General features: G+C 42.8%; 1 long non-coding RNA gene across 2 annotated transcripts; it reads right to left on the reverse strand.

The window, feature by feature from the left end:
• Positions 1 to 235: 235 nt before the first annotated feature.
• LOC135271394 (uncharacterized) lies at positions 236 to 7992 on the reverse strand. 2 transcript variants are annotated; one of them, XR_010339514.1, is made up of 4 exons: positions 4992 to 7992; positions 2971 to 3074; positions 1427 to 1544; positions 236 to 469 (listed from the first exon to the last, which is right to left on the reverse strand). It is a non-coding gene; the product is annotated as an uncharacterized LOC135271394 (long non-coding RNA). The 2 variants fall into 2 exon arrangements; XR_010339513.1 differs by lacking the exon at positions 4992 to 7992 and adding an exon at positions 3683 to 4548.
• Positions 7993 to 23838: the final 15846 nt, after the last annotated feature.

Consider the following 23838-nt stretch of genomic DNA (forward strand, 5'->3'; position numbering starts at 1 on the left):
TCTCTGGATTTTCCTGAGAATCCTGAAGGTCGCAGAGGTAGAGATAGAAAATGTATCTAAGGTCACCAAGACTTCAGAAGGCATGGGATGATGAAACCTATTTTTAATTATAGTGTGGATCTCAAGAAAGAGTGACTCAATAATCTTTCTAGAAATACCATCATCAGGAAGAACGTTTTACTTTTATTCATTTATTTTATCCATTTGCTGCTTCTGAACATGGATGCTTCCTACCTCTTGCGGGGCATAGGAGGCCTCTTGGCTACCACGGGGAGGGGACGACCTAGCGGTGGTGGTGGCTGCAGCAGCAGGAAGGCATCAGGTGGGGCAGGGAAGCAACCTTGGGGGACTTGGCGGGAATGCTGCTGGTGTCCGACACCAGAAGGGAGTGGGATCAGGCTGAACTTGGGGGCCTGCGGGGCCTGGGGCGCTCCCGGCTCCTGGTGGTTCTCAATGCTGCCTTCTTATCCTGAAATGGAATGATGGCAGCATTCATTATTTGAAATTTTTGAAATTTTCAACTTATTGTTATTAATTAGTAGAGACAGGGTCTCACTCTGTTGCCCAGGCTGAGTGCAGTGGCTTGATCTGGGCTCACTTTAGCCTCGACCTCCCGAGCTCAAGCGATCCTCCTGCCTCAGCCTCCGGATTAGCATTCTTTATTCTTGACGAAACAGTCCCAGTGGACAGGACATGCCATAGATATGTGAGGTCTCTGTCTGCCGCCTGGGGAGCCTCTGTCCCTCAGTCACTGAGACTCCTGGTTGTTCATGAGCTCATCTTTGCTCTGGAATAGGGCAATGACTCTAAATGGCATTATTATTATTAACTATTATTTGAGAGGTAATCTTGCTGTATCACCCAGGCTGGTGTCCAGTGGTGCCATCTAGGCTCACTGCAACCTGCGCCTCCCAGGTTCAAGTGATTCTTCTGCCTCAGGCTCCCAAGTAGCTGGGAAGACAGGTATGTGCCACCATGCCTGGCTAATTTTGCTAGTTTTAGTAGATACGGGGTTTCGCCATGTTGACCAGGCTGGTCTTGAACTTCTGGCCTCAGGTCATCTGCCCACCTTGGCCACTGAAAGTGCTGGGATTATAGGCCTGAGCCACTGCAACTGGCCTTTTTTTTTTTTTTTTGAGACAGGATCTTACTGTGTCACCCAGGCTGGAGTGCAGTGGCATCTCAGCTGGACTCACTGCAACCTCTACCTCTAGGGCTCAGCCATCCTCATGCCTCAGCCTCCCGAGTAGCTGGGATGACAAGCATGTGCCACATTGCCCAGCTAATTTTTGTATTTTTTGTAGAGATGGTTTTTTGGCATGTTGCCCCGGCTGCTCTCCAACTTCTGGGCTCAAGTGATCTGCCCACCTCGGCCTCCCAAAGTGCTAGAATAACAGGTGTGAGCCACTGGACCCAGACAGCTTACCTTTTCTCAACTGCATGGAAGTTGCCTGGTTCACCGGGTATAAAACGAGCTCTGTAGTCTCTATTTATAACCTGTGTCCCAGGTTGTGATGAGATCAAATCAGATACGTATGTGAGTTCTGAAAAGAAAAATCAGCAGTGTGTGCTATTGGTAGAAACCAGAACACCAAATCTGGCTAAAGTCTAATAGAGGCATAGCCCTTGCCCTGCCAATACTGGAAGAGATCATAATTGATATTTATATAATGAAACATCCCCAGGCAGCTGGATCCAATCCCTCTGTTTTGATAATTATCATTCCAATTTACATTTCATCAGGGTTCCAGTTTATTTCTTCCTCTGCCTAATAGTTTCTTACTTCTGAAGATTACATTTGGAAGTTTTTTTTCTAATAAAGTGCCTTCTGATTTGGTTTTTATTTGATTTAGTTTATTTACTTAGTGGGATAAGAAAATTAACTGGTGATGTACTTTAAAAAAAAATTTCTAAACAGGCGGCTTGGGTGTTGGTGTTCACATATAGTTAAGTGATTTCTGTTCTGGGATTCTTTTATTTCTTTCAGCATTTTTATATGCTTTCCTTCAATTGGCAGTATAGAAATAATGAAAATAATAATAGCTGAAAGTGCATTGCATGAAGAGATTGTCAGCCTTGAGAAGATAATGTGAACATTAAAGAAATACAACTTTTAAAGGCCTGCAGTGGTTTTCAATAAAAGGTTCAATAAATACCAAGATATAATTGTTTTGACCACTGACTGAGGGAAAAAATGAAAGGGTGAAAGAAGTGAAAGATTGCTAAAGTTAAGCACCCGCCTGTCCTAGCTCGGTGACATGCTATTGTCACAGTTATTTAAGGTTGTCCTGAATCAGACATGAGAAATCTTCAACAGAATTTACAGTCAGCTGAGAGATTATGAACTAGATCAGTAACTAAATCATCATTATTAGGTATGATTTTAAGATGGATTTAAATGAATCCTCATTAATCTATTGGGTTGAAAAATGTTATGGAGGATACCATTCCAATTTACCTATTACTTTAAAAGGTATATTTCCCTCCATCACCCTGGGCATGAATGTAGTACATTAATGGGGAACATAGAAAATGCACATTTTTAGTGTAACCCTTTTTTTGTTTTTGTTTTTTCTCTTTTTAAGACAGGGCCATTATCTATCACCAGGCTGGAGTGCAGTGGCATGATCAAGTTCACTGCAGCCTTGAAATCATGGGCACAAGCAATTCAAACACCTCAGGCTTTCGAGTACCTAGGAGCACAGGTGCACCCCACCACGCCTGGCTAATTTTTCTATTTCTAGTAGATATGAGCTCTCACTACGTCCCCCAGGCTGGTCTGGAACTCTGGAGCTCAAGGAATTCTCCTGCTTCGGCCTCCCTAAGTGCTGGGATTACAGGTGTGAGCCGCCACACCCAGCACATTTTCTCTTTTTAAAATAACAGTTATTGGGACAATGAGAATGGTTTAGGACATGCGCTTTTGGGGGAAGCTGGGTGGAATGTGTGTCACCTGCTTTCTTGCCTCACCGTCCATGTTTCAGCATGAGTCTGGGCCTCTTGGAGAACAGCACTGACAGAATGTGCAGCCTGGGGCATCTGTCCATTGGGCTGGGGGGTGCCTTTTATAGGTCCTGAGAGGGAGGAATCGAGAAAAGAAGAGTGAGAAAAGCATTTTCAACATCCTGGAAAGTTAATCTGAAAATGCAAAGCAGTTTACATCTCTAAAGCAAAGAAAGATACTTGCTGGCTACGTCTTTAAAATAAAAGTAATAATGAAAACAAAGCAAAGAAAGCAAGTCACAGGCATGGCATGGTACACAAGGCCTCATGAAAAACCTGAGGTTCTGTGACAGAACTTTATATGAGATTCAGCAAAGGTTCAGGAAGGTGAGTAGGGTATTTTATACACCCTAGCAATGAGGGTCTGGATTAACTGTGTTCGTGGAGAGGAATAGTATGTTTTAGTTTAGAAAACCTTTTCATAATTGAAGAATAAGCCTTGAAAACCTATTTACCTTCAAAATAATTACATTGTTGTTTTCCCTGACAGGTAGTTTTCTAGTTTCATGCCACACTGAGTACAGGAACAACTTTTGAACATTGTCCTCAGTAAAGAGTACATTGGACAGAGACACAATAGACAGAGATTTGGGCAAAATGTGGGGTTTCCTGAAATAATCTGTTTTCAGATGTGTTCCCCACCCCCCAAAGTCCTGGTATTGCAATTTTATTTTCTTGCCTTTTAATTTGTCATTTTGACACAAAGCTTAACTCGTGGAAGGTTTACAGCTGTGAGAGAATCAGATAGAAGAAGCTCTACGTTGATTTCTTGGGTTCTTTGCAAAGCATCCTGTAGAGGACGGCCACCTCTCCACACTCGGGCTGTTTCTCCTGCAACTGAACTGCTGCCCAGCCCATGCCAGAAGGTCTTCAGCTCCTCTCCCAGTGAACACAGAGATGCTTTAGTCATGCTCAGCAGCACTGTTCTGCCTGTTTATTTCTTAAACTAGTTTTCTAGTAATTTGAGAAACCCGTTAATCTACATGACAACTCAAAGAATGAGTTCAGGAGATTAGAAAATAAAGAAAAAAAAAAGGGAAAGTTTGGCTGGGCTCTGGTGGTTCATTCCCGTATTCTCAGCCCTAGGGCAGGCTGAGGTGGGTGCATCACTTGAGGTCAGGAGTTTGAGAACAGAGTGGCCAATTCGGTGAAACCCTATCACTGCTAAAAATACAAAAAATGTAAGACCTACAACTATCATCCCAGCTGCTCGGGAGGCTGAAGCAGGAGAACTGCATGAACGTGAAAAGCAAGGGTTGTAGGGAGCTGAGATCATGACACAGCACCCAGCCTGGGTGACAGAGTGAGACTCAGTCTCAGAAAAAAAAAAAAAAAAAAAAGAATGTTACAATGGCCTTTGGAAACTCAGGGGGAAACTATGGGAAGGGGGATAAAGATCAGAGACTACAAATTGGATTCCGTGTGTACTGCTTGGGTGAGATGCACTAAAACCTCACAAATCAACACTAAAGAAGTTAGTCAAGTAACTGAATGCTACCTGTTTGCCAAAAGTGTATCAAAAGAAACATTAAAAATTCGTTTTGAAAAGTCTGAAAATCGAGTACAGTATTTTCAAGTTACAAAGGTACATCTATCATGAGGCTTAATTATTCTAATATTAAAAGAAATGAAGAAAACAAACAAAGTTTAAATAGAGAAGCAGTCAGACATTTCCTCTACAGCAATGAAATCTGTGGCATACATTTTGTATTCTGAAACTTAGCTTTCAGCCAGCCTGTGGGAAGAGGAAGAGGGCCCAGAATTGGGCATTGGGGTAGGAAGGAGGAAAGAAACCGTCTGGACACAGCAGGGAAAGAGAAGGGGTAGGGACTCGAGGCAGAGCCAGTCCTCCTGCTTGGGACCTGGGCCTAGGAAAGTTAACAAGGGCAGAGGGAGGAGCCCCAGGCTGTGGATGCCTCTGGGGGGAACTTTACATCAGTAGGGCAAGAGGAGGTCCTGAGGCCGAGGGGTATCCATAGCCTCCCTACCTTTGGTTGTCTTCTGGTCGCCAATGTGCTGCAAGTCATGACCCTCGCTGGCTCCCAAATCTGACTGGGCAGGCTCCAAAGCAGTGGGGTCTGGCGCTCCTGTCACCTCCACCTCGTAGATCTCAGAGTTGCAGGACTGCTCCCTTCACGTCACCCTGAGCTGGCCCCGCGTGGACCTGGCATTGGGTACAGCGTGTTCCAGGCACTTCTGCTCCTTTCTGCTGGGTTCTGTGCCTTTGCTGGCTGTCCACTCATAGATGTCCGAGCCCAGATGGCTCCACAGAATCCCTGCGCTGGCTCTGCCTGGGGTTGCCTTTGTTGCACATGTGACAGGTCAGTGTGGTCCCCATGTGGCAACTCTGATTTTCTTGGCCACTTGGGCCTCTGCCTGCCCATATATCTGCAGAGCTCCACACCTACCGACTCTTCCTGGCAAGGCACGGCTGGCATGGACAGCCCTGGACTATGGGTCTGTAACCTACTTGCAGCCTGCACCATGCCTCACCTGCCCACCCTGAGCTGACTTCTCTGCAGCAGTCAGAACCTGCCTGGTTGATTTAGAATGGGCCTGGATGCACCAAACCTGACAGCTATGACTGCGGGAGGAGAGAGCACAGACACAGCTCCTCATCATCTGCCACCAACCACGAACTGAAGATCCCCCACTGAAGACCCCAGCTGAAGACCACACAACTGAGGGTACCAACTGAGGGCACAAAACAAAGGCAACCAATGAGGGCAGCCACTGAAGGCCACCAGGTGAAGACCAGTTGACCTGCCAACCAGACCGCATCCTGGTTAAGAGGAAACAGTCAGGCCCAGGGCACCTCCATACTTCACCCAGACTCACAACTTGAGGGAGTAGGCACAAGGCTCACTAGGCCCTGCCCTGCCAGCGGTCCCGCCCCACTTTTCACTCATTGCTGGCTGCTGGGAGCTTTCAGATGTCTCACTGTGCTGACGTTCCTAGGGATCATCTACTTACAATGAAAGATGCTAAAATTACTGAACTCAAATCCGCCTCATGCACTAGCTGGGATTCATAGAGCCTCCTTTCCCCAATTACCTCTGAGCTTTATGGAAACTAGAAAAATGACAGATTTCTGCATGTGCTTTCAGAAAAACACACTGCCATGACTTAAGGCTACCCTACAATGTCAAGTTTTTTATATATTCAATACATATATATTCAACTTACCTTTTTTGAAAATAACACACATATTCAACCTAATTAACAAGACTAATAGTGTAGCAATTTTAGGAAATTTTCTCTAAGTTCATCACAGTTATCTAATAATACTCACTTTCATAGAGCAACTTAAAATTTATGGTTTCAACAAAGAAAGAATCTTATGGGAGAGAAAAGCACCCCGTTAATACAGATTTTAAATGTGATCTTCAAGCTGCTAATAAATAACAATTACCCAGTATGTATTGTGAACTGCTTTGTGACTATGGTGACTTATTTAATCTCTCCGACTCTTGGTTCGATTATCTACAAAATATAACACCAATTTTATAAGCTTGCTCTAAAAATTAGATGACAGAAAAAGAATCCTCCTTCTCTATATATTGAACACTTACACATTTATAGGCATCGTGTCCAGATTTTTACACACTTACCTTATGGAAGTCACATAATAACTTCATATTTTAAATTACAGTCATTATGGCCAGATTTTTACACACTTACATTAAGGAAGCCACATAACCCCATGTATTAAATTACAGACAACAGGCCCAGATTTTTACACACTTACCTTTTGGAGGACACATAATAACCTCCTCTTTTAAATTACAGTCATTATGATCAGAATTTTACACACTTACCTTAAGGAAGCCACATAATCCATTGTATTAAATCACAGACAATATGCCCAGATTTCTACACACTTACCTTATGGAGCCCACATAATAAACTCATCTTTTAAATTACAGTCATTATGGCCAGATATTTACACACTTAACTTGTGAAAGCCACATAACAACTTCACCTTTTAAATTACAGTCATCGTGGCCAGATTTGTACACATGTACCTTATGGAAGCCACATAACAACTTCATTCTTTAAAATTACATGCATTATGCCCAGATTTCTACACACTTACTTTATGGAAACCATGTAGCAACTTCATATTTGAAATTACAGTCATTGTGGACAGATTTTTACACACTTATCTTATGGAAGCCACATAACAAGCCCATGTACTTAATTACAGACAATAAGCCCAGATTTTTACACATTTACCTTATGGAGGCCACATAATAACCTCATCTTTTAAGTTACAGGCATTATGCCCAGATTTTTACACACTTACATTATGGAAGCCATGTAACAACTACATCTTTTAAATTACAGTCATCATGGCCAGATTTTTACACACGTACCTTATGGAAGTCACATAACACTCCCATCTTATGTTGATGAGCAAACTGAGGCTCAGTGAAGTTAAAAACATTCCCCACCATATCATAATGAGTGACGGAAATGGGATGCAAACTCCATTCTCTCTGACACCAAAGGTTGTGCAACATAACAAAGACTGAGTTGTACCCAGCATATGGAGGGAATCAAAACATGTGGATTCCCTTTCTCTACCCTTTTATGTCTGAATTTCATTGGTTTTTATGGCCTCAGAACAATCCTAAACTCCCTCCCTCCCAGGTTGCCTTGCAGTGGTCCCATTCTTCATGAGGATGATTACTAAGCTGCATATTTAGACCACATATTTACCTCCTTATAAACAGGTGCTTTAAGAAAAGACATTTTCTAGGCCAAGAAATGGGTTAATCATGAAATAAAATTTTCTAGGCCCTAGGTTACTAACTGAATTGTCCAGCTTTTCTAAAATAATATATTGCTATTCCACATAAAAAAAATCACAGGATCCACTGAATTCGTACAGAAAGATTTACAACTATGCTGCAGGAGCATCTTCCTGACAGCTGTGCAGGAAGACCAGCCGATACACACAAAGCAAAAGCACCTCCAAGGGCCAGATGTGGTGACTCCTGCCTGTCACCCTAGCAATGTGGGAGGCCAAGGTGGATGGATCACTTGAGGCCAGGAGTTCCAGACTAGCCTGGGCAACAGAGTGAGAGCCTGTCTCTACAAAAAATCATTTTATATGATTGGAATCAAGAAGAGTGCCTCTAACATTGCTTTATAATAAAAAGGTCTGGTGTAGAATTCAAGATATAAAATTTTGAGTCTCACCGTGGAACTTAAGTTTAACTAGAAAAGCTGTCAGACATTTTCTCTACGACAATGAAATCTATAGCTTACATTTTGTATTTTGACAACTTAGTATTCAGGCAGCCTGGGGCAAGAAGAAGAGGAAACAGAACTGAGCATTGGGATAGGAAGAAAGATGAATGGGTGGGGACTCGAGGCAGAGCCAGTCCTCCTGTTTGGGGCCTGGGGCTAGGAAAGCTAACTAGAGGCAGGAGGGAGAGCCCCAGGCTGTGGATGTCTTTGGGGGAACCTTGAGTCAGCAGTGGCCAGAGGAGCTCCTGCTGTATTCAATCTTTTAGGATGAGCATTACGTAACACATAGATGAGCCAAGCAGTATTCGTTGTCTCCCTACCTTTGGTGGTCTTCTGGTCGCCAATGTGCTGCAAGTCAGGACCCTGACCAGCTCCCAAAGCAAACTGGGCAGGCTCCAAAACAGTGGGGTCAGGTGCTGCTGCCACCTCCACCTCATGGATAATGCAGCATCAGGATGGTTCTGCTCACCACACTCTAAGCTGGCCCTGCCTGGGGCTGGCATTGTGGGACAGCATGTTCTGGGTGCCTCTGCTTCTCTCTGCTGGCATTTGTCTTTTCTGGCCGCTCATGCATAGATGTCAGAGTCCCACGCTGGCTTCACAGAACCCCTGCTTCAGCCCTGCCTGGTGCTGCCTTTGGTGCACATGAGATACTTCAGCATGGTCCCCTTGTGGCAACTCTGCTCTTCTCAGGCAGCTTGGGCCTTCACTTGCTTCTATGTCTGCAGAGCTCAGAACGTGCCGCCTCTTCCGAGCAATGTCCCACTGTCACGGGCAACCCTGGCCATAGGGCTGCATCCCACTAGCAGCTCGCAGCTTACCTCACCCACCTACCTTGAGTTGACTTGTCTGTAAAAGTCGCAAACCTGCCTGGTTTATTTAGAGTGGGCCTAGGTGCAACAAGCCTGAGAACTGTGACTTTAGGAGGAGAGAGCACAGATAGAGCTCCTTCTCCTTCCACCACTGACAAACCAACTGAAGGCCAACAACTAAAGAGCACCGACTGAGGGCACCAACTGAGGGCACTAAACAAAGGCAACCGATGAAGGCACACTCTGAAGGCCACCAGGTGAGGGCGGGTTGCCCTGCCAACCAGGCCACATCCCGGTTAAGAGGACACAATCAGGCCCAGGGTCCCCTCCATGTGTCCCTGCCTACTTGGAACTTGAGAGACCAGGCACGTGGCTCACAAGGCCCCACCCTGCCAGCCACTGCATCCCACCTTTCATTCATTCCTTTCATTCATTCATGGCTGCTAAGAGCTTTCAGGTTTCTCACTGTCTTGAAGTTCCTAGGGATTATCACCTTACAATGAATTATGCTAAAATTACTGAAGCCAAATCTGGCTCTTGCACTAGCTGGAATTCATAGAAACTCCTTTACCCTATAACCTCTGAGTTTTTTACAAACTACAAAAGTGACAGATTTCTGAAGGTGGTTTCAGGAAAAAAATTGTCATGAGCTTAGTCTACTGTGTAATGTCAAATTATATTTCATACACACACACACACACACACACACACACACACACACACATACATTCAATCCAAACATATTCTGTTTATATTTTTGAAATTAACCTATATATTCAATCAAATTAACAAGAGCAATAGAGGACGTTTTCTGAACTTATACACTAAATATATCACAGTTTCCTAATGATCACTTTATACAGCAACTTAGAATTGATGGCTTCAACAAACAAGGAGGCTTATGTAAGAGAAAAGCATTCTCTTAATACAAGATTTTAAATGTGATCACCATTGCTACTTTCAATGACCCAGTAAATGTATTGTGAACTGCACTGTAACTGTAGTGACTCATTTAATCTTTCAGATCCTTGGTTTGATTATCTCAAAAATATAAGTAACACCAGTTTTTATAAAGTTGCTCTAAAAATTAAATGAAAGAAATATAATCCTCCTTCTGAACATAATGAATACTTAAAAAATTATAGGCATTGTGTCCACATTTTTACACACTTACCTTATTGAAGCCTTAAACCTATCCTTTACAGTCATTATGTCCACACCAATTTTTATACCCTAATATTATGGAAGACTCATAATAATCCCATTTTTTGTAGAGGAGCAAAGTGAGGTTCAGGGGAGTTAAAACCACGTTCACCATCACGTCCTAATGAGGGATGGAACTGGGATTCAAACCCGGTTCTCTCTGATGCCAAAGGTAGTGCAACATAATGAAGACCAAGTTATACTGAGCACGTGGAGGCAGTCAAAACGTGGATTCCCTTTCTCTACTCTCTTATGTGTGAATTTGAATGGCTTTCATGGCCTCATAACCAACCTAAACTCCCTCCCAGGTTGCCTTACAGTGGCTCCCTTCCTCTTAGAAATGACTAGGAATCTGCATATTTAGACTACAAGCATCTCCTCAGAAACAGATTTGTTGCTCAAGAAATGAAATTTTTGTCCAGGGATGGTGGCTCTTGCCTGTATGGTGGGAAGCCAGGGCGGGCAGATCTTCTGAGGTCAGGAGTTTGAGACAAGCCTGACCAACATGGTGAAACCCCCTCTCTTCTAAAAACGACAAAATTAGCCAATTGTGTGGTGAATGCCTCTAATCCCAGCTACTCAGAAGGCTAAGGCAGGACACTGGCTTGAACACAGGAGGCAGAGGTTACAATGACCAAAGATCGTGTCATTGCACTTCAGCCTGTGCATCAAGAGCAAAATTTTATCTCAAAAAAAAAAAAAAAAAAAAAAGACAGGAAAATTTCTAGGGCCTAGGTTACTAACTGAATTGTCTAGCTTATGTGCCATAAGCAAAGGTATTATTACATGTAAAACATCTCAGGATCCACTGAATTGGTATAGAAAACTTTGGAATTATGCCTCAGGAGCATCTGACTGACAGCTGGGTAGGAGATCCAGTGGAAACACGCAAAGCAAGAGCACCTGCAAATACCAGGTGTGGTGCTTCTTGGCTGTCAGCCTAGCAATGTGGGAAGCCAAGGCGGGTGGATCACTTGACAACAGGAGTTTGTGACCAGCCTGGGGAACACAGTGAGACCCTGCCTTTAAAAAAAAAATTTTTTTTTAATGATTAGAATAAAGAAGAAATACCTCTGTAATTGCTTGAAAATAAACAGAGCTCTAGACCAGAAATCAAGATACGAAATTGTGAATCCCAATAGGGCTATTTAAGTTTAAATAGAAGGAAATGTTAGACATTTCCTCTACAGCAATGAAATCTGTGGCATTCATTTTGTAGTTTGGAAACTTAGTTTCTGGCCAGCCTGGGGGAAGCAGAAGAGGTCCCAGAACTCACCATTGGGGTAGGAAGGAGGAAGGAAACTGGATGGACCCAGCAGGGAACCAAGATAAGCTGGCAAGGCAGACCCAGTCCTTTTGCTTGTGGCCTGAGCCTAAGAAAGCTAACTAGGGGAAGGAGGGAGGAACCCCATGCTGTGGATATCTCCAGGTGTAACCTTGGGTCAGCAATGGCCAGAGAAGCTCCTGAGGCCAAGCAGTGTCTGTTGCCTCCCTACCTTTGGGTGTCTTCTGGGTGCCAATCTGCTACAAGTCAGGACCCTCTCCTGCTTCCAAATCCACCTGTGCAGCTCCAAAGTAGTGAGGTCTGGAGCTACTGCCACCTCCGTGTGGTAGATCTCAGACTGTCAGGACGTCTCTTCCCACTGCACCCTGAGCTGGTCCCACTTGGGGCTGGCACTGCAGGAGGAGAGAACATAGACGGAGCTCCTTCCACTGCTGCCCAACAAGTCAAGGCCACCAACTGAAGACCCCCAGCTGAGGGTGCCAAGCCAAGGCAAGTGATGAGGGCACCCAGTGAAGGTCACCAGGTGAAGGCCAGTTGCCCTGCCATTCAGACTGCATCCTGGTGAAGAGGAAACAATCAGGCCCAGAGTCCCCTGCATGCCTCCCCCTAAAGTTGGAACCTGAAAGCACAGGCACTTGGCTCCAAGGCCCTGCCATACTATTAGCCTAGCCCTGCAATTGGTCCCGCCCACCTTTCATTCATTGCTGGCTGCTGGGAGCTTTCAGGTTTCTCATTGTGCTGACTTTCCTAGGGATCATCACCTTAGAATGAATGATGCTAAAACTACTGAAACCAAATCTGCCTCATGCACTATCTGGGATTCACAGAACCCCATTTCCCCTAGAACCTGAGATTTTTAGAAACTAAAAAAAAGACAGGTTTCTGCAGGTGCTTTCAGAAAAAACCTTGCCATGAGCTATGCCTACTCTATAATGTCAAGTCATATTTCATATACACACACATATATATATATGTTCAATCCATATTCATTTTACTTTTGAAAATAATATACATACGCAATCAAATTCACAAATCTAACCAAAGAAATTTTCTAAAACTTTTACACCAAGTACATCACATTTTCTAATGATCACTTTGATAGAGCAACTTAGAATTTATAGTTTCAACACACTGAAAGGCTTATGTAAGAGAAAACCAGCACATAATACAAGATTTTCAGTGTGATTATCATTGGTACTTTTAACTAAATACTACCCAGTAAATGTCTTGTGAATTTCTTTGTGACTATGGTGATTTGTTTAGTCTTTCTGATCCTTGGTTTCATTATCTTAAAAATGTGAGTATCACCAATTTTATAAACTTGCTCTAAAAATTAAATGAGACAAAAATAATCTTCTTCTTCATATATTAAAGTCAGAAAGTTATAGGCATTGTGTCCACATTTTTACTCGCTTACCTTATAGAAACCTCATAACAACCCTCTCTTTTGAGTTACAAGCATTTTGCCATGATTCTTACACACTTACCTTATGGAGGCCTCATAAAAATCACATCTTTTATAGTTGAGCAAACAGGCTCAGATGAGTTAAAAACACACTCATTATGACATCATAATGAGTAATGGAACTGGGATTCATCTCCAGTTTTCTCTGATGCCAAAAATGGTGCGATTTAATGCGGATCAAGCTATACCCAGAACACAGAGGGATCAAAACATATGGATTCCCTTTTCTACCCCCTCATGAATTTGAATGGCTTTCACGCCTCAGAACAATCCTAAACTCCCTCCCAGGTTGCCTTGCAGTGGTTCCCTTTTTCTTGGGGGTGATTAGGAATCTGTGTATTTCGACCAGAAGCATCACCTTTTAAAAGCTGTGTTGATCAAGAAATGAAATTTGCTAGGCCATAGGGTTACTTACGTTGAATTGTCTAGATTCTCTGCAATAAATAAAAGGCTATTCCATGTAAAAAATCACAGCATCCACTGAATTTGCGCAGAAAGGGTGGAACTATGCTGTAGGACCCTGTAACTGACAGCTGTGAAGACCTGCAGAAGCACACAAAGGAAGAGCGCCTCCAGAGGCCAGGTGCGGTAGGTCTTGCCTGTCATCCCAGCAATGTGGGAGGCCAAAGTGGGTGAATCACTAGAGGCCAGGTGTTTGAGACTAGCCTGGGCAACACAGTGAGACCCTGTCTCTACAAAAAATGATTATTTTTTTATTATTAGAATCAGGAAGAGTACCTGTAATCCTCTGCTATTGCTTTAGAATAGAGAGCTTTGGTCTAGAACATGAGATATAAAATTGTGAGTTCCAATGTGGCTACTTAAGTTTAAATAGAAGAGCTTTCAGACATTTCCTCTACAATAAAATCTGTAGCATCCATTTTGTATTTTGAAAACTTAGTTTTTGACCAGCTGAGGGGAAGAAGATGGCCTAGAAGTGGGCATTTGGGAAGCGAGGAGAAAAGAAACCAGCTGGATTCAACAGGGAAAGAAGAAGGGGTGGGCATTCCAGGCAGAGCCAGTCCTCCTGCTTAGGGCCTGGGCCTAGGAAAGCCAACTAGGGGCAGGTCTGTGGATGCCTCTGGGGGTACCTTGGGTCAGCAATGGCCAGAGTTATCTGGCCAAGTGGTATCTGTGGTCTCTCTACCTTTGGGCATCTTCTGGTCACCAATGTGCTGCAGGTCAGGACTCTGGAATAAGATTTGGCAGGCTCCAAGCATGGATGTCTGGCGCTGCTCCCACCTCTGGCTCATGGATCCCAGAGTGCAGGATGACTTTGCCCACTGCACCCCCATCTGGCCCCGCTTGGGGCTGGCATTAGGGGACAGCATGTTCCAGGAGCCTCTGCTCCTCTCTGCTGTGACCTGTGCTTTTGCTGGCCACCCACTCATTCATGTCAAAGTCGAAGAAGAGCTCCACACAACCCCTGTGCCGGCCCTGCCTGAGGCTGGCTTGGGTGCACATGCACAGGTCAGGTGGTCTCCATGGGGCCCCTCTGCTCTTCTGGGGCAGCTTGGGCCTCTGCTTGTCCCCATGTCTGCAGAGCTGAGCACCTTCTGCCTCTCCCCAGGAAAGGCAACCAAATGGCACCAACTTTAGGCACCCACTGAAGGCACTAAATGAAAGCCACCTAATGAAGGCCGGTTACCCTGCCAACCACCTGGCATTCTGCTTAGGAGGAACCAATCAGGATGTGGGTTCCCTCTAGGCGTCGGCCTGTCATTTGTGAGGTGGGAGCCTGGGCCCTGGCTCACAAAGCCCCTCCCCCACAACGACCCCACCACACCTTTCATTTATTGGTAGCTGGTAGCAACTTTCTTTACTGTGAATTATAAATGTGAATTCTGGTCAAATTTCTGTATCCTAATGTACCTCATGCGCAACCTGACTTTCAAGACCCTCACTCCCCATGGCCTCTGAGTTTTTGGAAACTACACAGAATGCAAATTTCTGCAGGTGCTTTCAGATATAAACAGTGCCATGAACTGAGATTACTCTGTGACCTTTTGATATATATCATATATGTAATTGACACGCTACATGAAATATGTTAATACACATTCACATTTATATTCTTAATTTTAAATACACATGTTTAAGCAAATTAACAAGACTGAGAAAATTTTGCAAAATTTATATACTAACACATCACATTTTTCTAAAGATCAATTTGATAGAAGAAGTTCAAATCTATGGTTTCAGCAAACCAGGAGGCTTAGGTAAGAGAAAACCACCACATAATACAAGATTTTCAATGTGATCATCATTACTTTTTTTTTTTTTTTTTGAGATGAAATTTCACTCTTCTTGGCCAGGCTGGAGAGCAATGGCGTGATCTCGGCTCAGTGCAACCTCTGCCTCCCAGGTTCAAACAATTCTCCTGCCTCAGCCTCCCGAGGAGCTGAGATTACAGGCATGTGACACCATGCCCAGCTAATTTTGTATTTTTAGTAGAGACAGGGTTTCCCCATGTTAGTCAGGCTGGTCCTGAAGTCTGGACCTCAGGTGATCCGCCCACCTCAGCCTCTGAAAGTGCTAGGATTACAGGCCTGAGCCACTGCACCTGGCCCATTTCTACCTTTAACTAGCACTTCCCCAGTAAATATATTGTGAACTGCTTGGTAATTTATTTAAACTTACTGATCCTTTGTTAGATTATCTCAAAAACATTTATAATACCAATTTTATAAACTTGTCCAAAAATTAAAGAAAAATAATCCTTCTCCATATATTGAACAATCACAAAATTAAAGACATTGTGTACAGATTTTTACTTACCTTATTGAGTCACATAACAACTTTGTCTTTAAATTACAGGCACTATTCCCAGATTTTTTACACACTTACCTTATGCAGTCCTCATAACAATCCCACCTTTTACAGGTGAGCAAACTGAGGCTCAGAGGAGTTAAAAACACATTCACCATCAGGTCATAATGAATGATGGAACTGAGATTCAAATCCAGTCCTCCCTGCCTCAAAGGTGGTTCAACTTCACAAAGACCGAGTTACACCCAGCACGTGTAGGATCAAAACATGTGGATTCCCTTTCTCTACCCTCTTCTGTGTGAATTTTAATGGTTTTGACGGCCTCAGAACACTCCTAAACTCCCTCCCAGGTTGCCTTTCAGTGGATCCCTTCTCCTTGGGGATGATTAGGAAGCTGCATTTTTGGACCACAAGCATCTGTAAACGGTTGTGTTGATCATGAAATAAAAATGTCTAGCCCATAGGTGACTAACTGTGAATTGTTTAGCTTCTCTTCTCCAAATAATAGGCTATTCTGTTAAAAAATCACAGGATCCACTGAATTTTTGCAGAAAGATTTGAAACGATGCCGCAGGAGCACCTTATTGACAGCTGCGCAGGAAGACCAGCTGAAACACACAAAGCAACAGCGCCTCCGAAGGCCAGGTGTGGTGGTTCTTGCTTGTCATCCCAGCAATGTGGGAGGCCAAGGTGGGTTAATCACTTGAGACCAGGAGTTTGAGAACATTCTGGGCAACACAGTGAGACCCCATCTCTAAAAAAAACAATTTTTCATGATTAGAAACAAGAAGAGTACCTCTGACATTACTTTAGTATAGAGCTCTGGTCTAGAATTGAACATACGAAATTGTAAGCCCTAGAACCAGTCCTCTTGCTCGGGGCCTGGGCCTAGTAAAGCGAACGAGGAGCAGGAGGGAGGAGCCCCAGGCTGTGGCTGTCTCTGGGGGGAACCTTGGGTCATCAATGGCCAGAGGAGCTCCTGAGACCAAGCGGTATCTGTGGCCTCCCTACCTTCGGGCGTCTTCTGGTCGCCGCTATGCTGTAGGTCAGGGCCCCCGCATCAGATTGGGCAGGCTCCAAGCAGAGGTGTCTGGTGCTGCTCCCACCTCCACCTCCACCTCCTGGATCTCAGAGCAGCAGGACGGCTCCGCCCACCTCAGCCTGAGCTGGCCCCGCTTGGGGCTGGCACTGGGAAACCGCTCCACTGTGGCTACTTAAGTTTAAATAGAAGAGGTGTCAGACGTTTTCTCTACAGCAGTGAAATCTGTAGCATCCATTCTGTGTTTTGTAAACTTAGTTTTCGGCCACCTGGGGAAAGAAGAAGAGGTCCCAGAACTGGGCACTGGGGCAGGGAATAGGAAAGAAACCGCAGACACAACAGAGAAAGAAGAAGGGCTGGGGACTCGAGGCAGAGCCAGTCTTCCTGCCTGGGAGCTGGGCCTAGGAAAGCTAACTAGGGGAGGGAGGGAGGAGCCCCAGGTTGTGGATGTCTCTAGGGGGAACTTTCGGTCAGCAACGCCAGAGGATCCCTGAGGCCTAGCGGTATCCGTTGCCTCCCTACCTTTGGGCATCTTCTGGTGGCCAATGTGCTCCAAAGCAGCGGGGTCAGGCACTAGAGCCATGTCCGTCTTGTAGATCTGAATCAAAGCTGAAGGACGGCTCCGCCCCCTCACCCTGAGCCGGCCCCGCCTGGCGCTGGCATTGGGGTACAGCGTGTTCCGGGCGCCTGTAACTCCTCTCTGCTGGGTGTGTGCCTTTGCTGGCCGCCCACTCATTCATAGATGTCAGAGCCACAGGACGGCTCTGCAGAACCCCAGCACCGGCCCTGCTTGGGGCTGGCTTTGGTTCACATGCGACAGGTCAGCGTGATTTTTAATGGGGCGCCTCTGGTCTTCCCGGGCACCTTGGGCCTTCGCTTGCTTCCAAGTCTGTGCAGCTCAGCACCTGCGGACTCTCCCCAGGAAAGGCAACTGAATGACACCAACGCTGAGGGCACTAACTGAAGGCCACCAACTGAAGGCCGGTTGCCCTGCCAACCAGATCGCGTCCTGCTTAGGAGGAACCAATCAGACCTTGAGTTCCCTCCACGTGCGGCCCTTCCATGTGTGATGTTGGAGCCCACGCACGGGCTCACAAGGCCCGCCCCCCCACCCCCCGCGGCCCGCCCCACCTGCCATTAATTGATAGCTGCTAGCAATTTTCTGGTTTCCTCAATGTGAATTATGAATACGAGTTACGTTAAAATCAGTGTAACCAAATGTGCCTCATGCACTATGTGGCATCCAAAAGATCCCCTTTCCCCCATGGCTTCTGAGGTTTTCGAAACTAGAAAGACGACAAATATCTGCAGGTGCTTTCAGAAAAAAAACATTGCCATGAGTTAAGCCTACTCTAACATGTGTATATGTTATATACATATATATTCAATGTGTGTATATATGCATTCAATAAGTATATATTCAATTTATATGTTTTTGAAGATAACACGTATTCATTTAAACTAGCAAGTGTAATAGGGAAACTTCCTGAAATTCATACACTAAGTACATCACATTTTTCTAATGCTCACGTTGATAGAGCACCTTTCTAGATGCAGCCCTTTCCACGTGTTACTGCTATTTACTTTCTTTCATCAAACATTTCTTTAGAATTGACTCAAGGCAAGATATGGTAGAGAAATGGAAGAATCAATTAGAGGAGCTGTTCAAGTAGTAGGTGAGACTGATGGGTATACACGCAACTTCAATAAAATGATATATATTGAAGGTACCCGGGGAGAAGTGCTAAGATGAGCTCCAAATCCCTGTATTTATGATGATGCACTCTTTATATTAAAATATTAGTAATACAATAACCTGTTCTGCTTGATCTCTCACCTTTAGTTTCATGGTTTAATATTCCACCATTTTTATCCTAACTAAGCATTTCCTTCATAATCTCCAAGATATAGCAAAACCACTGGAAGTATATATTTCAATCTTAGATTTGTTGCTAAAAGAAGTGTGTCATTGATGCCTCAGTTTATTATTATGGGGCAAAACTTCTAGTGAGGAAGCAGCATGAGCTGGAATTCATGCCCTTCATTTGGAAAGATTGCAAATCATTGACATTCTTTTTTTTTGTAAATATTTAAGAAAATTACAATTCTGTTAATACTGTAAAGGGATCTTAAAATGATGGGGATATATTTGTACTCTGCATGACAATGTCTATATTCCTTCTTTTAGTTTAGTTCATAAATAGTACTTAAGGAACTTCTGTGGAATAGAAATTCTAAGTAACAACTAGAGTTGAGATTTTTTATAAAACATAAAATGTATACACGTTTTGTGTCGTTTAGTTGATTTGAGACAATCTAGCTCCTTCGCCCAGGCTGGAGTGTAGTGTTGTGATCTCGGCTCACTGCATCCTCCCCATCCAGGTTCAACCCATTCTCCTATCTCTATCTCCGAAGTAGCTGGGAGTACAGGCAGATGCTGCCATGGCTGGCTAATTTTTGTATTTTTAGTAGAGGCAAGGTTTTGTAGTATTGGCCAGGCTGGTGTCCAAGTTCTGACCTCCAGTGATCCGCCCACCTCGGTGTCCCAAAGTAGAAACATTTTTAAACATTTGAAGTTGACCTTGCCATTTTGAAATGTAGACATTTCTCAGGCTCCTGAGTAATTATTCTCTTAGTTATTTGCCCACAGTGTTTACCAGGTGCATCTTCTCCAGCAAGGCCTTCGACATCATTTCCAGTAGTAATTGACAGCCAAGAAAGCAGGCTATGCCTCACCAATTTTCTCTTTTGATTATTCATTTTCCTAAAATGTCACGTGGGCTTCTCACTGGGAGACAAGGAGGCAAGACAGTAACATTCTTTGCTCTCTGTGTAACGTCAGTGACCGATATGCAGTGATTGGCAACAGCATACTTTGAAAGAAGTGATGGGTCACTGATCTTAATTGCATGTGTTATTTATGTTGTGATTTGTAGACTGAAGTGCTCACAAAAAGTTTGTACTTTATGTAATTACTCACAGTTAAAATCCCACGGTAACTGAATTTGGAACCATGTCGGGGAACTCACGTTATTTAATTAAATCATTGTTATTGGAAGTAGGTGGAGCATTGATGACCTGTACTTTTTTTTCCCTGATGGTTTCTTTTCTGTCTGCAATAAACATTTACTGTTTTCCTTATGTAGAGTTTGAAATTGTCTATCAATTCTAGAAATATTTTAGTTCTGGTTGCTCACGTGAATCACCCTTTCTATGACATTTTATAAATGAGCTTCACTGGTTTAGAGTATATAGGGCAGCTTTTGGTTTCTATATTTTACTTACACATAATGAAATCAATTAATAACTTTCAATGGATTACTTGACTTTGTTTTTATATTTTAAGTAGATACATTATCTAAAGGTGTAAAAGTCTGTCTTTTCCATTCAGATATTTGTTTCTATTGTTGTTTTTGCTATTGTGTGCATGGCTAGAGACTCCAGGATAATGTTGAATCATATTAATTATAATACTGACTTTAATGGTATATCAGTCATGTCTCTTTTCTGATTTTGATTCTTTGACATCTGGGGCTTTGTTGACCCTGGAGGGACTGCCCCTCTCAGGATAAGCTCATTCTTGTACATAATGAAGAACTTTCCTGCCTATATGCATTCATATACAAACCAACCAATCCAGAGTTTATACTCCCTTCTTTATCCTCTCTTCCTCACTCTTTTTTCTTCTTCATCTCTGTTTATCTCTTTTGCAGTCTCTATTCTTTCTTAACACTCTCACATTTCTGACCAGTATCCTGTTTCCCTAATTTCCTCAGGACCAGTTAGCAGCCTCTTCTATCCAGAAGCCGATGACGTCATTCAAACTAGACAATTCTAAGTGTGATTGCCCTGCCTTGCTTGTTCCTTCCCATGGAAACTGCGATGAAGTTTCTTGCCCATGTTTCCCCCTTTTCCTCTGCCTTCTGAGTGACCTTGATGTTTCCCTGTCCTGCTCCTTGTTGTGTGCTGTGCCTATTGTTTCCAGGGAACTGTGAGTAGTAAAATCAACTGCTTCCCTCATGACAGTCATTTCTGCGTTTGTATGTCTTACCATTACTGATTAAAATAAATCCTGGGTACCATGAATGTAAATGACATTTCAGTTCGTGCTGTATCATAAAATATATTTTTTTTTCTGTAGGTTTCTGATAACTTTATCAGTATAAAAGCATCTTCCTCAATTGTGAGCTTCTTAAGGGGTTTAAAATATTTTTAGGAAGGGGTGGTGTTGAATTTTACCAAGAGGCTTTTTGACATGTATTGGCATAATTATTTATTCCTATTAGTTTTTCCAATAAAAATGATACTGATTCTATAATAGGTTAAAACTTAGGATTCTTCAAAGGCTCCCAAGATATACTAGTTGTGAAAATCTAAATCACCATATGTAGATTTTCATAGCAAATATCTGGGGAACTGTTCCACAAGTATTAATTCCTCTCACCTACTTTAACAATATGAATGGATGGAAAGTGGAGAAGACTGCAGGAAGCTGCCGCCTTGCACTCTCCCCTACCTTGCCTTTGACAGTCATCTGTATGGAGAAGGAAATAATACCAACTCTTCACCTGGGTTTAGAGTAGAAATCTTTAGGGGGTCATCAAGACAACTGACCAAAAATCTCCTGGAACTAATAAGGAGTTATAGCAAAAATGCAGCATACAGTGTTGATAGAGGAACGTCAATCGCAATTGCTTTTTCACACACCAGCAATGAGCAATTAGAATTTGAAATTAAAAGCACAATACCATTTATGTTAACATCCCTCCCTCCATTGGAATACTTGGGTATAAATCTAACAAAATATATAAAATATCTATGAGAAAACCTATAAAATTTCATTCAAAAAATCAAAGAAGAACTGAATAAATAGATATTTTATGTTCATCGCAGGAAGGCCTAACATTAATGAAATGTCAGTTCTTCCCAACTTGCTCTATAGATTCTACACCATACCCATCAAAATCTCAGGAATCCAAAGTTTATACAGTCAAAAATTAAAAAATAAAAATTAAAAAGAATAGCCAATACAGTATTAGAAAAGAAGAAAGTCAGGGGACTAACACTACCCAATTTCAAGATTTCCTGGAAAGCTACAGCAATGAAGGCAGTGTGGCATTGGCAAAAAACAGACAAATAAATCAATGAAACAGAATAGAAAGCCCCAAGATAGACCTATATAAGAATTTGACAAAGGGGCACAGGCAATGAGGAAAACATCGTCTTGTCAGCAGGTGGTGCTGGAACAACTGCATATCCAGATGCAAAAACAGAAACAAAGAATCTAGACACAGATCTTACATCCTTCACGGACTTTAACTCAAAGTGGATCATAGATCTACGTGTAAAACACAAATGTATAAAACTTCTAGACAACAATATAGAAGAAAATCTAGACGAACTTGTGTATTGCAGTGACTTTTTACATACAACAGCAGCAATGGATTCATCCGTCAAAGAAATGATTCATAAGCTGGACTTTGTGCATATTGAAAACTTTTGTGCACAATCAGGAGAATGAAATGACAAGCCATAGACTGGGAAAAACCATCTGCAAAAGACATGTCTGATAACATACTGTTATCAAAACATATGCAGAACTCTTAAACCTTAGCAATAAGAACATGAACAGTCCAATTTAAAAAATTGACAAAAGACCTGAACGGACACCTCACCGAAAAAGACAAAGATGGCTAATAAGCATATGAAAAAATGCTCAACGTCATATGTAAACAGGGATAGCAAATTAAAAGTGATACTGCTACATACCCATTAGAATGACTAAAATTCAACACAGATGGTGGTGCAGCAAATCACCATGGCACACGTTTACTTATGTAACAAACCTGCAGGTTCTGTACATGTATCCTGGAACTTAAAGTAAAACAAGATTAAAAAAATTTTTTTTAAAAAGAAAAGCCCCATTATTGCTGCATCTGACATCAAAAGAACATAATATAACTAACACTGTAGAGTTACTGATTATAAAACTTAATGGAAAGCAAATTTTCCTTCCGTCCTATTTCAAGCATATGCTCAAAAAAATTAAGAACATTCTGCCGGTTTTAATTACTAAATATCTTCTTTTAAAACTCAATTTGTTTCATTTTAAATTTCCATTTAGACGGCAGGGGTGTCCAATTTTTGCCTTCCCTGGGACACACATAAAATGCACTAATACTAGCGATAGCTGATCTGCTAAAAAAAAATTTGCAAAAATATCTCATAATTGTTTTGTGAGTCTCGCTCTGTCTTCCAGCATTGAGTGCAGTAGCACAATCTCAGCTCACTGCAGCCTCTGCCTCCTGGGTTCAAAGGATTCTCCCACCTCAGCCTCTGGAGTTGCTAAGATTTCAGGCATGCATCACCACGCCTGGCTAATTTTTGTATTTTTAGTACAGATAGGGTTTAGCCATGCTGGTCAGGCTGGTCTCAGACTCCTGACCTCAAGTGATCCTCCAGCCTTGGCCTCCCAAAAGTGCTGGAATTATAGGTGTGAGTCACCACACCCTGCCAAGAGCTCATAACATTTTCATATTTGTTGGGCAGGATTCAAAGCGGTCCTGGGCCACCTGCAGCCCATGGGTTGAGACAGCATGATTTAGAGCTTACTCTTCCCAAATACTAAAACATACCATTAATTATCTTCCTTAATTTAAAAAAATGCATTATTATTTTCCACTCATTTTAAGAAGATTTCAAGGAGTTTTACAGTTTAAAAAACAACAAAAACACGACAGAGCCATGGAAAGAAACTAAGAAAATGTAAAAGGGCTATCAGAAGCCAATCTGAAAGAGAAGAGATATAGGTCCCAAGAGCCAAGGATAAATTGGGCATTAAATGTGTCTCTGAGGGAAAACATTCCAGATTGAAATATACACATATAAGACTGCCTTTGCCTGCCCCTACATTCTTATTTACAGGATACTCAGAGCATTGTAATAACACAGAATTCAAAACCTGACTAAATAACTTAATTTTTACTGTTATCCAAGCATTAAAAAA

Source organism: Aotus nancymaae, unplaced genomic scaffold (genome assembly GCF_030222135.1).
Source record: "Aotus nancymaae isolate 86718 unplaced genomic scaffold, 86718_ANA_hifiasm-v0.15.2.pri h1tg000077l, whole genome shotgun sequence".
Taxonomy (NCBI): domain Eukaryota; kingdom Metazoa; phylum Chordata; class Mammalia; order Primates; family Aotidae; genus Aotus; species Aotus nancymaae.